At 40.0% G+C, this 25,958-nt stretch overlaps 1 protein-coding gene across 3 annotated transcripts in view; it reads right to left on the bottom strand.

The window, feature by feature from the left end:
* LOC128652381 (death-associated protein kinase 2) overlaps positions 1 to 25,958 on the bottom strand; it is a 310,674-nt gene that overhangs the window by 146,380 nt on the left and 138,336 nt on the right. For all 3 annotated transcript variants that reach the window (XM_053705320.1, XM_053705323.1, XM_053705326.1), the window contains exon 2: positions 23,077 to 23,163. The gene's annotated coding sequence lies outside the window, so the exon portion shown is untranslated. The remainder of the gene's footprint in view (positions 1 to 23,076; positions 23,164 to 25,958) is intronic.

Below are 25,958 nucleotides of genomic sequence, written 5' to 3'. Positions count from 1 at the left end.
CCCAGACAACTAACGAAACAGACTCTCTCCTTCGCCACGAGGTCAGGAATACAGAAATGGAAAACGTGACCACGCCTAGTCACAAGGTACACCATGAGGCCAGAAAAAAGCACGCCAAGGCGACAAGGGCTGCACAACCTGACAAAAAAGGCTGTTATGTTCCGATATAGCTATGAACCCAAGCGACACTACACAATAGCAGACAGAATCACATAACAAACAAGATTAAAGTCCCCCCTGTTCAATAGCCCCCCTCGATTCCATAAGATAAAGGAGTGAGACCACTGAGACCCTGTTTGTTCGTTTACATTACATTTCACACATTAGAGTAAAATGAAACAATCTTACCGGAATCCATGCCGTGGAACAGGAACACGGCCTTTCAAGTGTGACAGATAGTAGTCTCGCTTCTGACATGGACTTGAGTGAACAAAGCAGGCAGCAAAACTTGTCAACGCTGGTTGCTAAGGAGCTGTTAATATGAGTCGAGATGGTTTCGCAGAAAGACTCTCCCTGCATCTCCGGACTCTAACTTTCATCCATGCTCTCACTGAGAGGCCGACAGGACTAATTAAAACTCCAGTCCCATCTCAAAGAGTACTACCCTCCATAAGAGACTATCTTTAATCTTCCGACACTTCTCTGCCAACATCCTGTGACGAAAGGCAAAGAATGACAGGGGGATGAGGGAAGTGGGGGAGGTATTTAAGCCTTTGGCTGGGGTGTCTTTGCCTCCTCCTGGTAGCCAGGTTCTGAATTACCAAAAGTAATGAATGCAGCTGAGGACTCTTCCCGTTTATGAAGAAAAGTGGTGCTACAAACACTAGAAAGGCCTGATTAAATTAGACCAGGTTCACTTTCCTTTTTCAGATTGTAGTGTTACATCATCCACAGACACAATTTACCATAATTACAGTAAAATAAATGAGCTTGTATCAGGGTGATCACTTCTCTTACGCCACCAAATGGGCGTTCGCCCTGCCTCATATGACAGGTGAATGTGAATCACCAAAGATAATCAGGTGGTAGCATTTGTTTCATTAAAAATATAGTAAAATTACATTAACATCAGCGTACAATGACAGCTTTCTTGTGCCACACTGTACACTCCCTTTATGTGACAACGCTGTTTCTTATTAGTGCTACTCTGTCAGCTTTCTGCCTCACACGTCTAATTGCCACAGCACATATGTGGTATTGTTGTCTCCATAAAATCTAGCTTTGCATGAAGCCCTCATAGGGAAGAAAGGCAGATGAGGGACAAACTGAGAAATGCTTAAAAATGATAAATAAGGAACCTGAGATGAGGAAAAATAAAAGGATAATGTTGAAAAGAAAAAAAAGTAATACAGATAAATATTGTGCCGTGTGGCAGAAATATCTACAACCCTATTCTAGTTTCATATAGGCTGAACAACAACATAACCCAGATACGTGCTTACAGGCTCATGTATCTAAATGTATTTATATAGGACTCACCTAATGAGGTCTGATGTGACACTGACACAGCAGCAAGAACTTGTTTTTCATAGACATTTGTGGTACAGAGCACAGGAAGTACTTTAATTTAAAAATAAAAAGTTAAAAGGCCATTATAGTGGATATTTATATTCTTTAATTCATTAGACCATGCTATTTTAGCACTCATGACCCTGCAACTGTATGTGTTTAACCTCCACAACTGGGTTAAGCACATAGGTAAAGTACCACTTGGAAGCCACAGCCAACTGCTAGTCCCAAGCAAAAGCAGTTAAATATTTCTTTAACCCCTTTGTGGGACTTAAAACACATACGGCTAGATTTAGAGTTTTGACGGTAACGACCCGCGTAGCTAACGCTGGCTTTTTTCCCCCCGCACCTTTTAAATACCGCTGGTATTTAGAGTTCACAGAAGGGCTGCGTTAGGCTCCAAAAAGGGAGCGTATAGCATATTTACCGCCATTGCAACTCTCAATACCAGCGGTGCTTACGGACGCGGCCAGCTTAAAAAACGTGCTCGTGCACGATTCCCCCATAGAAAACAATTGGGCAGTTTGAGCTGAAAAAAAACCTAACACCTGCAAAAAAGCAGCTCCTAACGCAGCCCCATATATTGTAGCTATATTAGGGTTTATTTTACAGGTAAGTATTTAGCTTTAAATAGGAATAATTTATTTAATAAGAGTTAATTTATTTCGTTAGATTTAAATTATATTTAACTTAGGGGGGTGTTAGTGTTAGGGTTAGACTTAGCTTTAGGGGTTAATACATTTATTAGAGTAGCGGTGAGGTCCAGTCGGCAGATTAGGGGTTAATACTTGAAGTTAGGTGTTGGTGATGTTAGGGAGGGCAGATTAGGGGTTAATACTATTTATTATAGGGTTATTGAGGCGGGAGTGAGGCGGATTATGGGTTAATAACTTTATTATAGTAGCGGTGAGGTCCAGTCGGCAGGTTAATAATTGTAGGTAAGGTAGCAGCGACGTTGGTGGCGGCAGATTAGGGGTTAATAAATATAATATAGGGGTCGGCGGTGTTAGGGGCAGCAGATTAGGGGTACATAGGGATAACGTTGGTTGCGGCGGTGTGCGGTCGGCAGATTAGGGGTTAAAATTTTTTATTAGAGTGGCGGCGATGTGGGGGGCCTCGGTTTAGGGGTACATAGGTAGTTTATGGGTGTTAGTGTACTTTAGAGCACAGTAGTTAAGAGCTTTATGATCCGGCGTTAGCCCAGAAAGCTCTTAACTCCTGACTTTTTTCTGCGGCTGGAGTTTTGTCGATTTCTAACGCTCACTTCAGCCAAGACTCTAAATACCGGCGTTAGAATGATCCCATTGAAAAGATAGGATACGCAAATGGCGTAGGGGGATCTGCGGTATGGAAAAGTCGCGGCTGCAAAGTAAGCGTTAGACCCTTTCCTGGCTGACTCTAAATGCCAGCGGTAGCCCAAAACCAGCGTTAGGAAACTCTAACGCTGGTTTTGACGGCTAACGCAGAACTCTAAATCTAGCCGATATAGTTGTAGGGTTGATAGTGATAAAATTACATGCTCTAATGAATTATAATATATCATTTTCCCACTATAATGGTCTTTTAATTAGAGTGTGAAATCCACAAACGATATAAAGAATGAAAGGCAAATTGTAACACAATAAAGGATAAGATAGGATATAGAATTTTACCCATCTAGTTTCAGGTGACTTGAAAGGGACTGTGAGTGGAATAAAGCTGCAGCTTTATACAAAGGTAAAACAACTTTGCAATTTACTTTTATTATTTATTTTGTCCTCTTTACCTGTAATTTAAGTCTGAAGATTGTGTATTTACCAGTCTTGAAAACTGAAAGAACATTAAACTTCACAATGCTAACCTTACTACATATCGCTCCAATATGTGCAGTTTGGCAAATAACTGAGATTTTGTTATATCAATGAGAGTGGCAAGTCCTGTCATCTTCACACTAAAGTCCTGATTGGTGCCTCCATATATGGAAATAGTGGGTGGAGTTTGACCATTGAAAAATAAATCCCCCAAAAAGGTGTTAATCTGTTCTAATATAGTTCATACTCAGTTGGTTCTATCAGAAGACTGCAGAAAAATATTCGGCTAGATCATGAGTTCTGCGTTAGCCTTAAAAACCCAATAAGGCCAATAGGATTGGCCTCGCATTCTATTGGCTGATTGGAACAGCCAATAGAATGCGAGGTCAATCCTATTGGCTGATTGGATCAGCCAATCGGATTGAACTTCAATACGATTGGCTGATTACATCAGCCAATAGGATTTTTCCTGCCTTAATTCCGATTGGCTGATAGGATTCTATCAGCCAATCGGAATTCTAGGGACGTCATCTTGGATGACGTCATTTAAAGGAACCTTCAATCTTCGTTAGGACTTCGTTTGAAGAGGATGCTCTGCGTCGGCTGGATTGAAGATGGACCCGCTCCACTCCGAAAGGATGAAGATAGAAGATGCCACCTGGATAAACACTTCTGCTGTCTGGAGGACCTCTTCTGCCCCGATCGGAGGAAGACTTCTGCCGTATGGAGGACCACTTGTGCCCGGCTGGGTGAAGACGGCTCAAGGTAGGGTGATCTTCAGGGGGTTAGTGTTAGGTTTTTTTAAGGGGGGATTGGGTGGGTTTTAGAGTAGGGGTGTGTGGGTGTAATTGTAACTTAGGTTAGGGTTTATTTTACAGGTCAATTTGTCTTTATTTTAGCTAAGTAGTTATTAAATAGTTAATAACTATTTAATAACTATTGTACCTAGTTAAAATAAATACAAAGTTGCCTGTAAAAATAAAAATAAATCCTAAAATAGCTATAATGTAACTATTAGTTATATTGTAGCTATATTAGGGTTTATTTTATAGGTAAGTATTTAGTTTTAAATAGGAATAATGTAGTTAATGATAGAAATTTTATTTATATTTATTTAAATTATATTTAAGTTGGGGGGGGGTTAAGGTTAGGGTTAGACTTAGGTTTAGGGGTTAATACATTTAGTATAGTGGCGGCGACGTTGGGGGCAGCAGATTAGGGGTTAATAATTGTAGGTAGGTGGCGGCGTCATTGGGGGCGGCAGATTGGAGGTTAATAATTGTAGGTAGGTGGCGGCGACGTTGGGGCGGCAGATTAGGGGTTAATAAATATAATGTAGTTGTCGGCGATGTTAGGGGCAACAGATTAGGGGTTCATAGGTATAATGTAGGTGGCGACGATGTTGGGGGCGGCAGATTAGGGGTTAATAAGTGTAAGATTAGGGGTGTTTAGACTCGGGGTTCATGTTAGGGTGTTAGGTGTAGACATATTTTTTATTTTCCCATAGGAAACAATGGGGCTGCTTTAGAAGCTGAACGCTGCTTTTTTTTTCAGGTGTTAGTTGTTTTTTTTCCAGCCAGCTCAGCCCCACTGTTTCCTATGGGGAAATCGAGCACATTTAGCCAGCTTACCGCTGACTTAACCAACGCTGGTATCGAGGTGAGATGTGGCGCTAAATTTTGCTCAACGCTCACTTTTCTGCGGGTAACGTAGCCATTCAGAAAACTCGTAATACCAGCGTTGTTTTAAGTGAGCGGTGAAAAAAAAGGCTCGTTAGCACCGCACGGCTCTACCGACAAAACTTGTGATCTAGCCGATAGTAATTACAAGGTTCTTACAGTCTCTTTAAGTCCCATACTGTGGTCAGCTCAGTACTTTTTATCTGACCCCACTTCCTTACAACACACTACTCTGCTACCCCTTCCCTTCTGCAACACAAGATGGGGATGCACCTACTATGAGTCTGACTCTAGGTCTGTACTTGGGTATTCCCAAAATAGTGTCTTTTTATGTTTGTTTATAGACAGATAAGTATATTTTTTATTTTCATTACAAGTATTTGTAAAATATGTTCAAGAGCTTTCCAAATGAAAGGTATTCCAACGTGACCACTCATTTAAGAAAGGTTGTTGTCAATGGCTCTTTAAATTAAAAATACAGTATAAGGTTTGTCTTTTTTAAAGGGTAAATAGTAAAATGGTCCTGCTATATTTCCAGTAGTCACTCAATAGGAAAAATAATTCATACATAGTTGTCTTATTGTTTGTTTTTTTACATTAAAGGGATATGGTAGTCTATTTTGTTCTGTTAAATTAAAAATAGGAAATTTCAAAAATAATTTCTGCTTTCCCTTTAAAAATACTGCAGTATTATTGTCAACTTAAGGCTTTTACTTAACATTTTTTTCAGGCAAAAAATATATATTGAAATGCTTCTCTTTCAGATGATTTATAGGAAATGATCCTTTTAATCAGAGGAAGCCAATGTACAGGCGCTGTCATTTGTCTAATTAGATCCAACCAATCAGGATACACTGGTATAGTGTCCCGTGATGACTGCATTGATGATAAGCCACATCTTTTTTGTGAGAAGAAAGGAAGGAGGGTCAATGCTTATAAAATGCAGGATATGTTGTTTTCTATAAGAAAAAAATAAATATTTTGCAAGATAAATAAGAAAGATACAGGCGTACAGTGTCTCTGTAATGTAAACTATTATATCACTATTATAAATAATCCCTTTATTTGCCATGGTAGACAGTAGCACGCCCCCCTCTGTTTATCTTGCTATCAGCCACAACACAGTGAAGACAGGCTCTTGTGTCTGACCAGTGGTCACTTGACTGGCTCTTTGTTTTCTCTGAGCTGGAATCCCTCCAAATCTGTCACGTCTGAGTAGGGGGCCAGGAAGAAAAAATGTATAACATATTGCCAAGGAATGTAAATGAGAATTTGCGAGAGTGCAGGGCAAAAGCCTGCTTAAAGGAACATGTGTAAAGAATGGATCTCAAGCACATTATATATATATATATATATATATACACACACACAAAAATATGTGTGTGTCTATATATATATATATATATATATATACATATCCTCTAGCGGGCAGCAATCTGCTGGCCGCTTTTACCATTACACACAAGCGCTCCTGTGCACTCTAGTGCAACCCCACCCCCTGCCTGCACACAGTCAATCATGCGCAGGCAGGAGCTGTCGATCTCCCTGGTCGGACGAGACTAGAGAGATTGAAATTCTCCACCTAAGAGGTAGAGAACAGGGCAGGGAAGCAGCGGTCTGATGGCCGCTGCTTGATAAATCCTGACTGCAGGTTTGCTTGTGCGAACCTGCAGTCAAAGGGGGGAAAGGTCTTAATAAATCAATCTGTAAGACACACACACTCTTCCTCTCCCTCTCTCTCAAACTAACACACACACTCTCACTCAAACTCTAACACACTAACACACTCACTCACACATACACACTCTCTCATAAACTCTCACACACTAACACACTCTCCCTCTCTCACTCTCTCTCTCTCAAATGCTAACACACACTCTCACACAAACTATAACACACCGACACACTCTCTCAAACTCTCACACACTAACACACTATCTCTCTCACACACACACACAAAGACACTAACACTTTTACGCACACACTCTCTCACACACACTCTCTCACACACACACACAAATACACTCACTGTTTACAGGGCCGGTGCTACAATTTTTGGCCACACAGGCGAGGATACATTTTGCCACACACACTCCCTCAGTTAAAAGTTAAAGGGAAATTAAACCCAATTTTTTTCTATCATGATTCAGATAGAGCATGGCATTTTAAGCAACTTTCTAATTAACACATCAGACAGTGGTTGTGCTGCATAACAAATCAGGCAGTGGTTGTGGTGCATTAAACATCAGACAGTGGTTGTGGTGCATTAAACATCAGGCAGTGGTTGTGGTGCATTAAACATCAGACAGTGGTTGTGGTGCATTAAACATCAGACAGTGGTTGTGCTGTATAACAAATCAGGCAGTGGTTGTGCTGCATAACAAATCATTCAGTGGTTGTGCTGCATAACAAATCAGACAGTGGTTGTGCTGCATAACATATCAGGCAATGGTTGTGCTGCATAACAAATCATGCAGTGGTTGTGCTGAATAACAAACCAGACAGTGGTTGTGCTGCATAACAAACCAGGCAGTGGTTGTGCTGCATAACAAATCAGGCAGTTGTTGTTCTGCACAACAAATCAAGCAGTGGTTGTGCTGCATAACAAATCCGACAGTGGTTGTGCTGCATAACAAATCAGGAAGTAGTTGTGCTGCATAACAAATCAGAGAGTGGTTATCCATTTTGCCTGCTGAAGTGTGTTAAATTGTTTACAAATATATTATAATATTATTTACCTTTATCTTTTCATTTAAAATAGCTAATTTTGTCTGTTGTATCCCCACCTATACTGAAAATTTAAATACTTAAGTATAGGCTATAAAAAGCTATGTAAACAACAGCAGAAGAGGGAATTACACTCCCAGTGGAAGGCTGAAGAGATAAGAACCGAAATGTTAATTTTTAATTATTCTCTCTAAGGGCATTGTGAGGTCCCTCAAACAACTTTTTTAAAAGTACATTTTACCTTGAGAGCTCTTTATCTTGCTATGCAGGGTTATGGATGAGAAGGAGAGACACATATTACAATATAATGTTAAAAAAGGCAGAGATAAGATAAGGAAGCCTTTGAGTATACAGGGAGTGCAGAATTATTAGGCAAGTTGTATTTTTGAGGAATAATTTTATTATTGAACAACAACCATGTTCTCAATGAACCCAAAAAAATCATTAATATCAAAGCTGAATAGTTTTGGAAGTAGTTTTTAGTTTGTTTTTAGTTATAGCTATTTTAGGGGGATATCTGTGTGTGCAGGTGACTATTACTGTGCATAATTATTAGGCAACTTAACAAAAAACAAATATATACCCATTTCAATTATTTATTTTTACCAGTGAAACCAATATAACATCTCAACATTCACAAATATAAATTTCTGACATTCAAAAACAAAACAAAAACAAATCAGTGACCAATATAGCCACCTTTCTTTGCAAGGACACTCAAAAGCCTGCCATCCATGGATTCTGTCAGTGTTTTGATCTGTTCACCATCAACATTGCGTGCAGCAGCAACCACAGCCTCCCAGACACTGTTCAGAGAGGTGTACTGTTTTCCCTCCTTGTAAATCTCACATTTGATGATGGACCACAGGTTCTCAATGGGGTTTAGATCAGGTGAACAAGGAGGCCATGTCATTAGATTTTCTTCTTTTATACCCTTTCTTGCCAGCCACGCTGTGGAGTACTTGGACGCGTGTGATGGAGCATTGTCCTGCATGAAAATCATGTTTTTCTTGAAGGATGCAGACTTCTTCCTGTACCACTGCTTGAAGAAGGTGTCTTCCAGAAACTGGCAGTAGGACTGGGAGTTGAGCTTGACTCCATCCTCAACCCGAAAAGGCCCCACAAGCTCATCTTTGATGATACCAGCCCAAACCAGTACTCCACCTCCACCTTGCTGGCGTCTGAGTCGGACTGGAGCTCTCTGCCCTTTACCAATCCAGCCACGGGCCCATCCATCTGGCCCATCAAGACTCACTCTCATTTCATCAGTCCATAAAACCTTAGAAAAATCAGTCTTGAGATATTTCTTTGCCCAGTCTTGATGTTTCAGCTTGTGTGTCTTGTTCAGTGGTGGTCGTCTTTCAGCCTTTCTTACCTTGGCCATGTCTCTGAGTATTGCACACCTTGTGCTTTTGGGCACTCCAGTGATGTTGCAGCTCTGAAATATGGCCAAACTGGTGGCAAGTGGCATCTTGGCAGCTGCACGCTTGACTTTTCTCAGTTCATGGGCAGTTATTTTGCGCCTTGGTTTTTCCACACGCTTCTTGCGACCCTGTTGACTATTTTGAATGAAACGCTTGCTTGTTCGATGATCACGCTTCAGAAGCTTTGCAATTTTAAGAGTGCTGCATCCCTCTGCAAGATATCTCACTATTTTTGACTTTTCTGAGCCTGTCAAGTCGTTCTTTTGACCCATTTTGCCAAAGGAAAGGAAGTTGCCTAATAATTATGCACACCTGATATAGGGTGTTGATGTCATTAGACCACACCCCTTCTCATTAAAGAGATGCACATCACCTAATATGCTTAATTGGTAGTAGGCTTTCAAGCCTATACAGCTTGGAGTAAGACAACATGCATAAAGAGGATGATGTGGTCAAAATACTCATTTGCCTAATAATTCTGCACTCCCTGTATATGCAAGTGATAAGATACGGAGGTCTGATCATCCTGCAAGCTCAGCCAATTTAATGGGCTGTGGTTTCAAACAGCAAATAAATAAAAAAATATATATATTTAATATATAAAAATAAACCTAAATGAGCAGTTACCGATACATACCCTGCAACTACTATAACAAGTTATTTGAAACATATTAAGGGCAAACCAATTTTACAGTACACTGTCCCTTTAAGGACATTCTATTTTTATCATATTAGCACCATCACTTGAAAGTGTTTATATTTAACCCATTATTGCTCATTGCCACAGATATGCTTATACTGTATATGTGATGAGCAGGAGTTTCAGCTGTTTTTTTCCTCACCCCCCGTCGAGTCTATGAAAAGCTCTGCACGCATAGCGGGTTTACTTGTAAATGATGGAAGAGGATCAACAGCAAGCCACAGGGCTCTGGTTAAAAAGAACAATTACTGTGTCTCATACAAACAACAAAGTTCTTTCACTGTTCTGTCCTCAAAGCTCACGCTGGTATAAAATCAATGACTGTCTGACTCTATGAGTCAGCCCTTACCATTTGTTAAGTCTGATTTTATGCTGCTTGTCATTGCTAATGTATCATGACTTTTTGTTATCATATTTAGTAATCAATAAAAGTATAGCTAATATTTGTTAAGTCAATTTGGCTAAATTCGAGAACATTAAAGGGACAAAATGTTTCTGTCATGATTCAGATAGAACATGCAAATTTTAAACAACTTTCTAATTTATTTCTATTATCAAATTTTCTTCATTCTCTTGGTATCTTCTGTTGAAGAGCAGGGATGCAAATTCAGGCACATGCACATGTCTAGAGCACGATAGCAGCTATCTAGTGCAGAGCTTTCCAAACTTTTCATGTTGGTGACACACTTTATAGACCTACATCATTTTGCGACACAGTAATTCAGTTGTACTAGCAAACAGCAGGTTTAACTAACTTGATTAAAGAGATACGGACACTTACATAAATTATATAACTAAATGCATTTACAAGTAACAGTATGTAAGTATGTGCAAGAATTAAAAAAATGTTTAATAACACCAATAGCTACTTACTATTTTAATGGGATGTATGAGGATGATGGGATGAACACAGTTTCTGAATATTTGGTGGAATATTAGATAAAGACACTCGCATTTCATCATCAAGCAGCATTTTTAAGCTTCCACTTCCTATCCATATATCAAGAGCAGGAGCAGCAATGCACTACTGGGAGCTAGCTGCCATAAAAAACAAACCTTTGACTTCTGACTTCAGCTCAGCATTTAAGATGCCACACTTAGAGCTCTGCGAGTCTGACTGACTACTGCCCGTGCCGTGCTATCCCACTCACTCACTACACGTGCAGTCACAAGCCGATTGAGGAGACTACACGTGCAGTCAGGAGCTAATGTGCCGCCAAAGCCGCCAATGGGAATATTTTCAGTTCCCGCTAAACTGCGCCAATAGGTTAAGATGATCTGTGACCCACTAGATATCAATCACGTGTCAACCATGTGATATGCGTAGCATGCAGGCAGAAAGGCAGAAACCAAAAAAAAAATTTAAATTCCAAACAATGTGCTGAAGCTGTCCACGCACCTACACACTGCTGCCGACACACTAATGTGTCAGGACACAGTTTGGAAAGCACTGATCTAGTGCTTCAGACACCTAACCTAGATAGACAAATAATACCATGGGAATTCAGCAAATATGATAATAGAAGTAAAGTGGAAACAAATTAATATAGTTTGCTCTGTCTGAGTCACAAAAGAACATTTCTGGACTTCATATCCCTTTAAATGTATAATTCTTAAAAAAAGACTAATTTTTAAAAATGTCTTTGTAGGGAGTTCTATGAGACAAAAACTATGATTAGCACCCAAAGTCAAACGAGGTCTAATTATATTAGAAGCCCTACAAAACTATCACCCGAAATGGATGCCTATCAAAAGTATTATTTTGGATCTATGTAGCTGATTTAACAAACCTGTAGATTTTAAAGGGGGAAAAATCTGAATCATGAAAATGTAAACAACTTTCAAATGTAATTCTATTATCTAATTTACAATACTATGTTGAAAAAACAATTTATGCTTCCCTGATAAATTCATTTATTTCATAGTGGTGAGAGTCCACGACCCATTACTCCTGGGAATTACTATTCCCTGCCACTAGGAGGAGGCAAAGATTCCCAAATTCCAATAGCTCTATAAAACCCCTCCCACCTCACTGGTACCTCATTCTAATGTATAGCCAAGCAAATGAGGTAGTTAAAGAAATAAGAGCAAAAATATAGGAGCAGGGGAAAAAAAAAAGGTGTATACAACAAACCAATACCAAAAAAAACACAGGGTGGGGTAATGTGGAAATGTGATGTGCTGACTTCTGGCACTATCCCTATACCCACTGCCTAGGTATTATTGGCACCCCCTCTTTCAAAGGTTCTTAAGGGGGGAAAAAGTGGTGCAAGTCGAAAACAAAAGTGAAAATACCGGCGATAAAATAGCTGTGGTATGGCTTCGAAAACTGTATAATAAATTGTGTTTAATTATACCAATATATAAGAGTGTACAATGCTAATGGACTAATAAAAAAAAATAAGTATAATCAAAATAAATAAATAAAAATAATAATAATAAAAATAAGAGTATTGAAGAAGTTGTTAGTTTAATTTAAAAAACTAAGGGCGAGATTAAATATACGGCAGTTCATAAAGTGCCATAAGTTGGATAAACTAACGATGTCCAGAAATAAGCATAAATACAAATTTCTGGAGTCGCCAGTGATTTACAGGACTAGAAACTGTCGGCGCCTAAGAAAAGTAAAAAAAAAATCAAATCTCCCGTAAAAGTCTAACCCGCCTCCCAAAAATAAGCCCGACATGTAAAACCCCTATATCGCCATCAAACCCACATCGGAACTAATAAAAGTATTAACCCCTAAACCGACAACCCCCCACAACGCAATATGCCTAATTAAACTATTAACCCCTATATCCGCCTTCAAACCCACACCACAAGTAATAACTAAACTATTAACCCCTAAATCCGCCAACCCCAACATCGCAAACTACCTATTAAAGTATTAACCCCTAAACCGCCAAAGCCCACAACGCAAATAAATAATTAAATTACTAAGCCCCCTTACCTAACACCCCCTAAATGAACCCAAATTACCTAAATTACAAAATACTAAAGTTACTAACTATTAAAATAAAAAATAAAACGAAGTATAAATTAAAGGGACAGTCTAGTCAAAATTAAAATTCTGGTGTAGACTGTCCCTTTAAGCTACAATTACATAAAATAAAAAAATCTAAGATTACAGAAAATAAAAAACAAAATTATAAAATTTTAAAAAATTATACCTAATCCCTATGAAAATAAACCCCCCCCGCCAAAATATAAACACCCCCTACTCTAAGAATAAACTACCAGTAGCCCTTAAAAGGGCTTTTTGCAGGGCATTGCCCCAAGATAAACAGCTCTTTTACATTAAAAATACACAAAGTCCCCCCTAACAGTAAAACCCCCCACCCACCAAACCCCCCAAAATAAAAAACCTAACACTAAAAAACCTAAACTACCCATTTCCCTAAAAAGGGCATGTATTGGGAATTGCCCTTAAAACGGCATTTAGCTCTTTTAAAAAATGCCCACCCTAATATAAAAAAAAAAATTTTTTTTCTAAAAACCTAAGTCTAACCCCCAGGTTGATACTCACCATTCCTGTCCCATGCAGTCTTCTTTCAAGAGGCAACCTCTTCTTTCTTCTTCCAGGAACAATCTGGCGCGAAGCAGAGGGCGAAGCTGAAGACCGATAACCGCGGAGCTGAAGACCGGCGACCCTGGAACTGAATCCGGCGATGCTGGAACTGAAGACCGGTGACCCTGGAACTGAAGACCAGCGACTGCGGTGCCATGGAGCGTGGAGGATCCTCATTGTACGATTGCCGCCGTACACTGAATTCAAATCAGCCAATAGGATGAGAGCTACTCAAATCCTATTGGCTGTTCAAATCAGTCAATAGGATGAGAGCTATTCAAATTCTATTGACTATTCAAATCAAATAAACTGGGATAAACTCCTGTGATGAAAGGCAAAGAATGACTGGGGTTAGGAGGAAGTGGGGGGAGGTATTTAAGCCTTTGGTTGGGGTGTCTTTGCCTCCTCCTGGTGGCCAGGTTCAGTATTTCCCATAAGTAAGGAATGCAGCTGTGGACTCTTCCCATATTAATAAGGAAATATTAATACATTTATTGCATAAGTTAGCTGGAGATAAGCCCTCAGCTAATTTACAAAACAAACGTTTAACACTGGTAGGAAAGTATTCAGATGACACAGCTTCTAAGACAGATTTAGGGACAGCGTCAGAAGACTGCAGGAAAATGAAATAAAAGTTATATGCAGAAAAAAACAAGCAAACAGCTAAATGGTAATATCCCCATTAAAAGAGCTCTTGAAGAAAGGGATATGCTTACCCCCTCTGAAAAGAACTCTTAAAAACTTGTGAGAAAATGCGTGTGTCAATCAAGCATCATTTAATAAAAAAGAGAATGCCAAAAGGTATTACATCATGCCGACTCATGGAGGCCCGGAGGCCAACTCGTGTGCATTTAAAAATATACGTGTGTGAAAAGCCGTTAAGCATTAAAAAATTTACTTACCAATAGGTACCGTACTACTGGAGGAAATCAGTAGGAAGCAAAAATCAGTGCTTAACAGCAGAGGATCTGGAATAGGAGTAAACCGGCGAATCAACAGGAGGAGGGAAAGGACAAGTCCCTGCGACATCTGTGGAAAGGCTTGTGACTGAATCCCGAAAAGGTAAAAAAATATGCCACTATCTTTACTCCAAAAACATCCCTCCAACCATACCTACTCTGAGGGGAAATGGGCCTCAACTCGGTCTGAGAACCCCTCTCACTGAAGAAGCCAATGCACATCTTCATTCTTCAACCTCCTGAGGTACCAGTGAGGTGGGAGGGGTTTTATAGAGCTCTTGTGGTTTGGGAATCTTTGCCTCCTATTGGTAGGGAAGAGTAATTCCCAGGAGTAATGGATTGTGGAATTTTACCACATGTATGAAAGAAACATACCTTGGTAGGCTAAGGCTTAGAAGCAGCAATGCATTACTGGGAGCTAGCAGCTCATATGTGCTTTTTGTCATTAGTTAGCTAGCTCCCAGTAAGGCATTGCTGTTCGTTCAACAAAGGATACCAAGATAATGAAGCAAATATGATAACAGAAGTAAACTGGAAATTTGTTTAAAAGTGTATGCTCTATCTGAAATATGAAAGAAAAAATACGGGTTTCCTTTAAGGGATAATGTTAAGCTTTTCACCTGGAATAGGTTGTGATTGCTGGCTACACACTTTTGTCTCTTGTCATTTGCTTGCCAGATGTGTTCAGCTAGCTCCCAGTAGTGCATTGCTGTCCTGGTGTTAAATCTCTTTACAGGGGTTAAACACATAGACCTTAGCTGTTGTAACCTATGTAAACTAGTTGCGATAATAGGCATCTCCATTAAAGTCTATGGAGCAGTTTTATGGTACAACAACAATGAAAACTAGGTAATAGTGTATTATTGCACTATTGCTTGCATAAAACTAACATATTAGAGTATATCCATTTGCACTTTTATGTATCTTTAATACATCTATATACATCCTTTGCTCAGAGACAATGTTTATTAAAGAGATATGAAAACCAAACATTTTCTTTTGTGATTCAGACAGAGCATACAATTTTAAAAAGGTTTCCTATTTACTTCTATTATCTAATGTACTTCATTTCCTTGTTATTCTGTGCTGAAGAGATACCTAGGTAGACGTCTGCAGCAACACATGGTAGCAAATAGTGTTGCCATGTAGTGCTCTTTCAAATGGACAACATTTTTGCAAAACTGCTACCATATAGTGCCCCAGATACATGCACACTCCTAAACTATGTCCTTTTCAATAAAAGATAGCAAGATAACAAAGAAAATTTGATAATAGAAGTAAATTAGAAATGTGTTTAAAGGGACATGGAACCCAAACATTTTTCTTTCATGATTCAGATAGAGCATGCAATTTTAAACACATTTCTGAACATTACAGTCAAGGTTGAATTAATTTAGAGGAAATGTGTTAAATGTTTACAATGTAAGATTACTACATAAAGATAATAACACATTTACAACATTCACAATAAAAACAACAAGAACGTCTACTACTAAACAACAGTGGGCTAAAGGTCATTTCTAAACTTTTTTTCAGTCTAGAATTCTTTTAAACCTTTATATTTTTGTACAGGAGAACATATAATTGGAGGTTCCCAAGATGCCCTAATATTAGTTCAGAGGCACATTAATGTGACAGTAAAGACATACATTTTATAAGGATAATACTGAGGTCATTCCCTACCCTTCTCTAGTTATGGGTGCAGCTATGTTGAAATCTAGCTTTCCCTGCATTCCAGTGCTGATATTTTTGCACATGTGAAGTAACTCTCCTTCACATACCTGCAGTCTAACCTAAGTTCCAAACTACGGGGAACCTGTAATTAGGAGATACATTAAATGTATTTAGTATTTAATGCCCCTTTAATTACATTTTCATTAGCTTCCCTCCAAATCCGGTGCATGAACACAGCTAAGGCCGATGTGGCTTTCTATAAGTGAGGGTCCTATTAGAAGAATGTGGTGTATTGGGTTGCACCCTATTATGTGTAAGCCCCTTAGCTTATTTTCCATGACAACATATGTAAAACAATTATGTGTCCTTCCCTTAATAAACTGGGTGCATCAATAGGTCAACTGATGAGAGAAGGAGTATAACTACTTTTGTTGGTCTGTGGTCAGTTACTCGTTAGTCCTCTTGTCACCATATACTCACCATAACATCACGGTAATAGATAGAATGTTATAACTTCTGTATTAAAGCAGGAATTTGACCTTCAAGCAGTATCTGCTGTGAAGAACATCTACCAACCCATGCTGACGACTAAAGGAAAAGCTTGGGGGAATGGCACCAAACACACATGCTCTTTAAGAAATTGGGTGGCGATTACTTTATTTAAAATATAACTTGTATTGATTGTTTCAACTTTAAAAATAAAAGGGAAGAAATTGAACTTAAAAACACACACAATTAACTGATTTTATTGGGATCACTATGTCCACCAATATTAAAGTTCAGTGTAGTAGTGACCTCTGAGGGTAGTCTCTAAATGTGAGTCAGATTCTAGTTCTAAGGAGATAGCCAAATAATTTTGGTTGTTACTGTATACAATACTGATGTATAAATAATAGCTTGCAGAGAATTGCGATATTATTTATGTATTTCAGCAAGCAATGTGTTTGTAATTTAATACTATAAGTCACTAGGCATTGTCTTAATTATTCATAAATTGTATCAATTTCCAATTATCATTTGGAAGGTTTTATTACCATACAGAAAGATGGACAAATATTAGCAAACAACGGATATATTTATAATAGTTACTGTTATAACAGTATAGGGCCTGCAATAGGTAACACTATATATATTGCTACAAATCCAGAAATAACTCTTGAGTGCTATATGTGTATTCTTTATAGGAGTTTCTCAAACTCGCTAGTTTTTTCTAAGTTAAGTCAATACACAGCACCATTTCACTCAATATCCATCTTATTATATATAAGAAAGTAATCTAGATATTTGAGTTACTAACAGTTTGAACATTGCAATTAATAGTGCCGTTTGTTCTCACACATGCTCTTTATTTATTACATACATTCCCATGGAAAATAAACCGTCTTTAGAACATTGAGACTGACTCATAATTATCACTTTCATCAGTTTGATGTTAGCGCAATTTCAAGTATTCCTCAGCCTGTGCACCAAGATCACCTGTTTTATGAATAGATCAATTATAATTTTCTATGAAAGCAAAGCTCCAAGCAGCCGTTTGCCATTTATGAAGTCACACGCTACAGAGAAAGATACCGAAGACTTGCATCAAGGTTTACAAAGTTATTAGGCGATTTGCATTGCACTGGTTGGATGTCGCCTGTTGCTGTGCTATCTAAGCTCATTTAAATGGTAGAATATGGACAGCTGTTCTAAAGATAAACAGATTATTTTTACACTTTTAGATATCAAGGAGGTGAGAGTATACCGACAGGCCGCCTTGTGCGTTTCTGTGTAATTATATTTAGCTGCTCACACAATTCATCTGTTACTTGGGACATAAAGGAGCAAAAATTAAATGCTCTAATTATGGACAAGAGTATTTTATTATTGCACTAATGCTTGATAAGAATGATGTATTTAACCCCTGCACAGCTAAAGGGACACAAAACAAAAAAACTAAAATCTCTCATGATTCATATAGAGCAGACAATTTTAATCAACTTTCCAATTTACTTTTGTTATCAAATCTTGGTATCCTTTGTTGAAGGTGCAGCAATGCACTAATGGGAACTAGCTGAACACATGGGATAAGCTAATGACAAGAAACATATGTGAATTCACCAATTAGCAGCTAGTCAGTGCTACTCCTGAACCTATCTAGGTATGCGTTTCAACAAAGCAAATTAGATAATAGAAGTAAATTCAAAATAAAAAGTTACATTTTGTATTTAATGAGCTGCTGCACACATATGTTGCTTCTGATTGGCTCATACGCAGACTATAACTTTTTTTTTAACAATTCTGTTCAAACCATCTATAAACTCTACATAAAAATGTATAAAGTGCCATGGCTATGGGTTAAAAAAATATGTACCCTGCAATCATACAGGAATGGATATTGTACCAAATGTTCAAACTTAGAGATATTAAACCCAAATGTTTTATTTCATGATTCAGATAGAGTATGCGATTTTAAAGCAACTTTCTAATTTACTCCTATTATCAATTTGTCTTTGTTCTCTTGCTTTCTATACTTGAAAAGCAACAATGTAAGCTTAGAAGCAGGCCCATTTTTGGTTCAGCACCTGGGTAGCACTTGCTGATTGGTGGCTAAATGTTGCCAACAATCAGCAAACACTATCCAGTGTTCTGAACCAAAAATGGGCAAGTTTCTTAACTTAGATTCCTGCTTTTTTAAATAAAGGTAGCAAGAGAACAAAGAAAATTGATAGTAGTAAATTAGAAAGTTGCTTAAAATTGCATGCTCTATCTGAATCATGACATAAAAAAACAAAATAGTGAAATATTTCTGGATCTTAAAACCTTGCCAATTGATTAGGAAGTATACAACAAGCTGTCGTATCTTGTTTAGACAGAAATGATCCCAGAGTACAACCATTTCCGTATCTAAAGGAAATTCTTGATGGAAAAACAGATAACAAATCAGGAAAATAGAATCTCCAAAGAGCAGCAGATATACAGATGCTAAAATTAATATTTAAAGGGGTTGTAATATAACTGAAAGATACATTCTGACCATTATGCATGGACTTGAATAGATGTTTTAGAATGCATGATTCAAAATGTTTTTTTGTTGTTGTTGGTTTTTTTAAATGCTTACACAATAAGATATGGTTTCACACACCTCTAGTCAAATAATACATAATAAAATCAGGTTCACATGTATCTGGGGAAATGTACAAGTCTTTACCAGCTATGGTCAAGATTACAAGTCAAACGCAAAACTATTGGCACTACTGTGTATTATCACTCGAGAACAAACAATAGTGCTTCTATTTTTTTATAGTTCAAGTTACAGTCCAGGAAACACTAACATTTGCTTGGTGGATAGCATGAGTTTCCGCCCTTGCCAGTCACTGTTAGAGAGCGTGCTTCCCCACTTGTCAGCCACTGGCAGAGAGAGTGCTTCCCCACTTGTCAGCCACTGGCAGAGAGAGTGCTTCCTCACTTGTCAGCCACTGGCAGAGAGAGTGCTTCCCCACTTGTCAGCCACTGGCAGAGAGCGTGCTTCTTCACTTGTCAACCACTGGCAGAGAGCGTGCTTCCCCACTTGTCAGCCACTGGCAGAGAGAGTGCTTCCCCACTTGTCAGCCACTGGCAGAGAGAGTGCTTCCTCACTTGTCAGCCACTGGCAGAGAGCGTACTTCCTCACTTGTCAGCCACTGGCAGAGAGCGTGCGTCCTCACTTGTCAGCCACTGGCAGAGAGCGTGCTTCCTCACTTGTCAGCCACTGGCAGAGAGCGTGCTTCCTCAATTGTCAGCCACTGGCAGAGAGCGTGCTTCCTCACTTGTCAGCCACTGGCAAAGAGCGTGCTTCCTCACTTGTCAGCCACTGGCAGAGAGCGTGCTTCCTCACTTGTCAGCCACTGGCAAAGAGCGTGCTTCCTCACTTGTCAGCCACTGGCAAAAGAGTGTGCTTCCTTACTTTTCAGCCACTGGCAGAGAGCGTGCTTCCTTACTTGTCAGTCACTGGCAGAGAGCGTGCTTCCCCAATGGTCAGCCACTGACAAAGAGCGTACTTCCTCACTTGTCAGCCACTGGCAAAGAGCCTGCTTACCACTTGTCAGCCACTAGCAAAGAACGTACTTCCTCACTTGTCAGTCACTGGCAGAGAGCGTGCTTCCTCACTTGTCAGCCACTGGCAAAGAGCGTGCTTTCCCACTTGTTAGCCACTGGCAGAGAGCGTGCTTCCTCACTTGTCAGCCACTGGCAAAAGAGCGTACTTCCTCACTTGTCCGCCACTGGCAGAGAGCGTGCTTCCCCACTTGTCAGCCACTGGCAAAGAGCCTGCTTCCCCCACATGTCAGCCACTGGCAGAGAGCGTGCTCCCTCACTTGTCAGCCACTGGCAAAGTGCTTGCGTCCTCACTTGTCAGCCACTGGCAGAGAGTGTGCTTCCTCACTTGTCAGCCACGGGCAAAGAGCCTGCTTCCCCCACATGTCAGCCACTGGCAGAGAGCGTGCTCCCTCACTTGTCAGCCACTGGCAAAGTGCTTGCGTCCTCACTTGTCAGCCACTGGCAGAGAGTGTGCTTCCTCACTTGTCAGCCACTGGCAGAGAGCGTGCTTCCCCAATTGTCAGCCACTGGCAGAGAGCGTGCTTCCTCACTTGTCAGCCACTGGCAAAGAGCCTGCTTCCCCCACATGTCAGCCACTGGCAGAGAGCGTGCTCCCTCACTTGTCAGCCACTGGCAAAGTGCTTGCGTCCTCACTTGTCAGCCACTGGCAGAGAGTGTGCTTCCTCACTTGTCAGCCACTGGCAAAGAGCCTGCTTCCCCCACATGTCAGCCACTGGCAGAGAGCGTGCTCCCTCACTTGTCAGCCACTGGCAAAGTGCTTGCGTCCTCACTTGTCAGCCACTGGCAGAGAGTGTGCTTCCTCACTTGTCAGCCACTGGCAAAGAGCCTGCTTCCCCCACATGTCAGCCACTGGCAGAGAGCGTGCTCCCTCACTTGTCAGCCACTGGCAAAGTGCTTGCGTCCTCACTTGTCAGCCACTGGCAGAGAGTGTGCTTCCTCACTTGTCAGCCACTGGCAGAGAGCGTGCTTCCCCACTTGTCAGCCACTGGTAGAGAGCGTGCTTCCCCAATTGTCAGCCACTGGCAAAGAGCGTACTTCCTCACTTGTCAGCCACTGGCAAAGAGCGTGCTTCCCCACTTGTCAGCCACTGGCAAAGAGCGTGCTTCCTCACTTGTCAGCCACTTGCAAAGAGCGTGCATCCTCACTTGTCAGCCACTGGCAAAGAGCGTGCTTCCTCACTTGTCAGCCACTGGCAAAGAATGTTCTTCCCCACTTGTCAGCCACTAGCAAAGAGCGTGCTACCCCACTTGTCAGCCACTAGCAAAGAGCGTGCTTCCCCACTTGTCAGCCACTAGCAAAGAGCGTGCTTCCTCACTTGTCAGCCACTGGCAGAGAGCGTGCTTCCTCACTTGTCAGCCACTGGCAAAGAGTGTGTTTCCTCACTTGTCAGCCACTGGCAGAGAGCGTGCTCCCTCACTTGTCAACCACTGGCAGAGAGTGTGCTTCCTCACTTGTCAGCCACTGGCAGAGAGCGTGCTTCCCCAATTGTCAGCCACTGGCAAAGAGCGTACTTCCTCACTTGTCGGCCACTGGCAAAGAGCGTGCTTCCCCACTTGTCAGCCACTGGCAAAGAGCGTGCTTCCTCACTTGTCAGCCACTTGCAAAGAGCGTGCATCCTCACTTGTCAGCCACTGGCAAAGAGCGTGCATCCTCACTTGTCAGCCACTGGCAAAGAGCGTGCTTCCTCACTTGTCAGCCACTGGCAAAGAATGTTCTTCCCCACTTGTCAGCCACTAGCAAAGAGCGTGCTTCCCCACTTGTCAGCCACTAGCAAAGAGCGTGCTTCCCCACTTGTCAGCCACTAGCAAAGAGCGTGCTTCCTCACTTGTCAGCCACTGGCAAAGAGTGTGTTTCCTCACTTGTCAGCCACTGGCAAAGAGCGTGCTTCCTCACTTGTCAGCCACTGACAAAAAGCGTGCTTCCTCACCTGTTAGCCACTGGCAAAGAGTGTGCTTCCTCACTTGTCAGCTACTGGCAAAGAGTGTGTTTCCTCACTTGTCAGCCACTGGCAAAGAGCCTGCTTTCTCACTTCCCCACTAGTCAGCCACAAGCAGAGAGCGTGATACCCCACTTGTCAGGCACTGGCAGAGAGCATGCGTCCCCACTAGTCAGCCACTATCAGAGAGTGTGCTTTCCCACTAGTCAGCCACTAGCAGACAGCATGCGTCCCCACTAGTCAGCCACTATCAGAGAGTGTGCTTTCCCACTAGTCAGCCACTATCAGAGAGTGTGCTTTCCCACTAGTCAGCCACTAGCAGACAGCATGCGTCCCCACTAGTCAGCCACTATCAGAGAGTGTGCTTTCCCACTAGTCAGCCACTATCAGAGAGTGTGCTTTCCCACTAGTCAGCCACTAGCAGACAGCTTGCTTCCCCACTAGCAAAAACAGAGATGCCCCATTAGTCAGCAACTAGCAGAGAGAGTGCTTCCCCACTTGTCACCTGGGCTTTATTAATACCTGACCGACTGGTTAATAAAGATAAGCCATGTTTAAAATGTAATGTTGTGTGTGTTATAAGCCCGACTTAATTCAGTTAAAATAGTAAATAAATCGTTCCCATTAAAAATTATATTTTGCATTAGATATGCACACTGGTGCCTATACAATATAATTTAAATGTGCAATTACATGGGGATACAGGAAAATCCATAGCTGGAGATTTATACTCAGACAAGGAGAGATAGATTAGATAGCTAGATTGGATAGAATAGATAGATAGATAGATAGATAGATAGATAAAATGTATTTAAATGTTATTTGAAACAACTACATTGTTTTGACTATTGATATGCTATATATGTTTGCAGAAGATCAGGATTTGATGTTCTAAGTGCCCCTTTAATTGTAGCAATAGTAGAAGATATTCTTGAAGTTTCTTGGCTCTGTACAGGTAAAATCTGCAGCTACAGGGTTAACAATACAGAAGCCAAGTCCTGTTCGTGTGTGTAAGACTGCATAGTAAACTTACATAGGGCGTGTTTAGGAGTTCATGCCTCGAGCAACAAGGGACACGTCTTGGACTACAGAAGAGGGGGAGAAGCCAAACAGGATTCACCTGAAAGCAAAATAAATCTGTTAGTCACTGCTGTGTATTCACATGCAGAGCACTGTTAAAGGGATACAGATAGGTTAGACAAATGCACCATGATAGTGAACTATAACAGGACTGTTGCAAATGTGTTAACGACAGTGTAAAACAAGAACTTAGCTTATAAAGGGAAAATGAATTTATATACACACACACATATATATATATATACAGTAGATATAAAAAGTCTACACACCCCTGTTAAAATGTCAGGTTTCTGTGATGTAAAAAAATGAGACAAAGATAAATCATTTCAGAACTTTTTCTACCTTTAATGTGACCTATAAACTGTACAACTCAATTCAAAAACAAACTGAAATCTTTTAGGCGGAGGGAAGTAAAAATAATAAAAAAAATAATATGGTTGCATAAGTGTGAACACCCTTAAACTAATACTTTGTTAAAGCACCTTTTGATTTTATTACAGCACTCAGTCTTTTGGGGTATGAGTCTATCATTATGGCACATCTTGACTTGGCAAGATTTGCCCACTCTTCTTTGCAAAAACACTCTAAATCTGTCAGAGTGCGAGGGCATCTCCTGTGCACAGCCCTCTTCAGATCACCTCACAGATTTTCGCTCAGATTCAAGTCTGGTCTTTGGCTGGGCCATTGCAAAACTTTAATCTTCTTCTGGTGAAGCCATTCCTTTGTTGATTTGGATGTATGCTTTGGGTCATTGTCATGCTGAAAGAAGAAGTTCCTCTTCATGTTCAGCTTTCTAGCAGAAGCCTGAAAACAGCCGCAAAGCATCATGATGCCACCACCATGCTTCACTGTGGGTTTGGTGTTCTTTTGGTGATGTGCAGTGTGGTTTTTCACCAAACATATCTTTTTGAATTATGGCCAAAAAGTTCAACCTTGGTTTCATCAGACCAGAACACCTTTTCCCACATGCTTTTGGGAGACTTCAGATGTGTTTTTGCAAAATGTAGCCGGGCTTGGATCTTTTTCTTCGTAAGAAAAAGCTTCCGTCTTGTCACTCTGCTCCATAGCCCAGACATATATAGAATACGGAAGATTGTTGTCACATGTACCACACAGCCAGTACTTGCCAGATATTCCTGTAGCTCCTTTAATGTTGCTGTAGGCCTCTTGGCAGCCTCCCAGACCAGTTTTCTTCTCGTCTTTTCATCAATTTTGGAGGGACATCCAGTTCTTGGTAATGTCACTGTTGCACCATATTTTCTTCACTTGATGATGACTGTCTGCACTGTGTTCCATGGTATATCTAATGCCTTGGAAATTCTTTAGTACCCTTCTCCTGACTGATACCTTTTCACAATGAGATCCCTCTGATGCTTTAGAAGCCCTCTGCGGACCATGGCTTTTGCTGTAGGATGTGACTAACAAAATGTGAGGAAAGACCTACTAGAACAGCTGAACTTTATTTTGGGTTAATCAGAGGCACTTTAAGTGATGACAGGTGTGTACTGACTCCTATTTAACATGATTTTCAATGTGATTGCTTAATTCTGAACACAGCTACATCCCCAGTTATAAAAGGGTGTTCACACTTATGCAACCATATTATTTTAGTTTTTTTGTTTTATTTCCCTTTCCCTAAAAGATTTCAGTTTGTTTTTCAATTGAGTTGTACAGTTTATAGGTCACCTTAAAGGTGGAAAAAGTTCTGAAATGATTTATCTTTGTCTCATTTTTTTCATTTTTTTTTTTTTACATTACAGAAACCTGACATTTTAACAAGGGTGTGTAGACTTTTATATCCACTGTGTATATATATATATATATATATATATATATATATATATATATATATATATATTTACACACACACACACACACATATATATATATATATTTACACACACACACACACATATATATATATATATATATATATATATATATATATATATATACACACACACATACACACACACACACGCATACATATCTATATACATCATATATCAGCAGTTAAAGGGACACTGTACCCAAAAATTTTCTTTCGTGATTCAGATTGAGCCTGAAATTTTAAGCAACTTTCTAATTTACTCCTATTATCAAATTTTCTTCATTCTCTTGGTATCTTTATTTGAAATGCAAGAATGTAAGTTTAGATGCCGGCCCATTTTCGGTGAACAACCTGGGTTGTCCTTGCTGATTGGTGGATAAATTTATCCACCAATAAAAAAGTGCTGTCCAAAGTCCTGAAACCAAAAAAAGCTTAGATGCCTTCTTTTTCAAATAATGAAAATAAAGAAATAAAGAAAAAATTGATAATATGAGTAAATTAGAAAGTTGCTTAAAATTGCATGCTCAATCTGAATCACAAAAGAAAATTTTTGGGTACAGTGTCCCTTTAAGCGCTGAAGAAAATTTGCATACAAAATAAATATTTTAAAAGCATTTAAACATCAAAGGAAGCTTATAGTCGAATTTCCATCCCCAAAGGTTTTTTCTTTTATTTCGAAAAACATAAAGCAACATTTTAATGATTTTCCCCTCAATCATACTGAAAATCCCAAAACGTTGCTTTATGTTTATTCACTGTTTTTCTGAATGAAAAAAACTTTGGTGGGCTGAAGTGCTGCTATACCCTTCGTTTGATGGTTTTGTGATATTGGGGTTCTGGCAGTAACCCTAGTGTGCACTTACTATTATTGGTGCTGGGCTGGCTTTATGTTTTGTCAGTTTGTCTGTGTTGTAATGTATTCCAGGGTCACACCCCTTAAACTATCCTGATTCAGATAGAGCATGTCATTTTAAGAGACTTTTTAAAAGTACCTCTATAATCCC

This window comes from Bombina bombina, chromosome 1 (genome assembly GCF_027579735.1).
Source record: "Bombina bombina isolate aBomBom1 chromosome 1, aBomBom1.pri, whole genome shotgun sequence".
In the NCBI taxonomy this organism is placed as follows: domain Eukaryota; kingdom Metazoa; phylum Chordata; class Amphibia; order Anura; family Bombinatoridae; genus Bombina; species Bombina bombina.
Note: the sequence above shows the minus strand (reverse complement) of the source record. Positions and strands in the feature narration are given on the sequence as shown.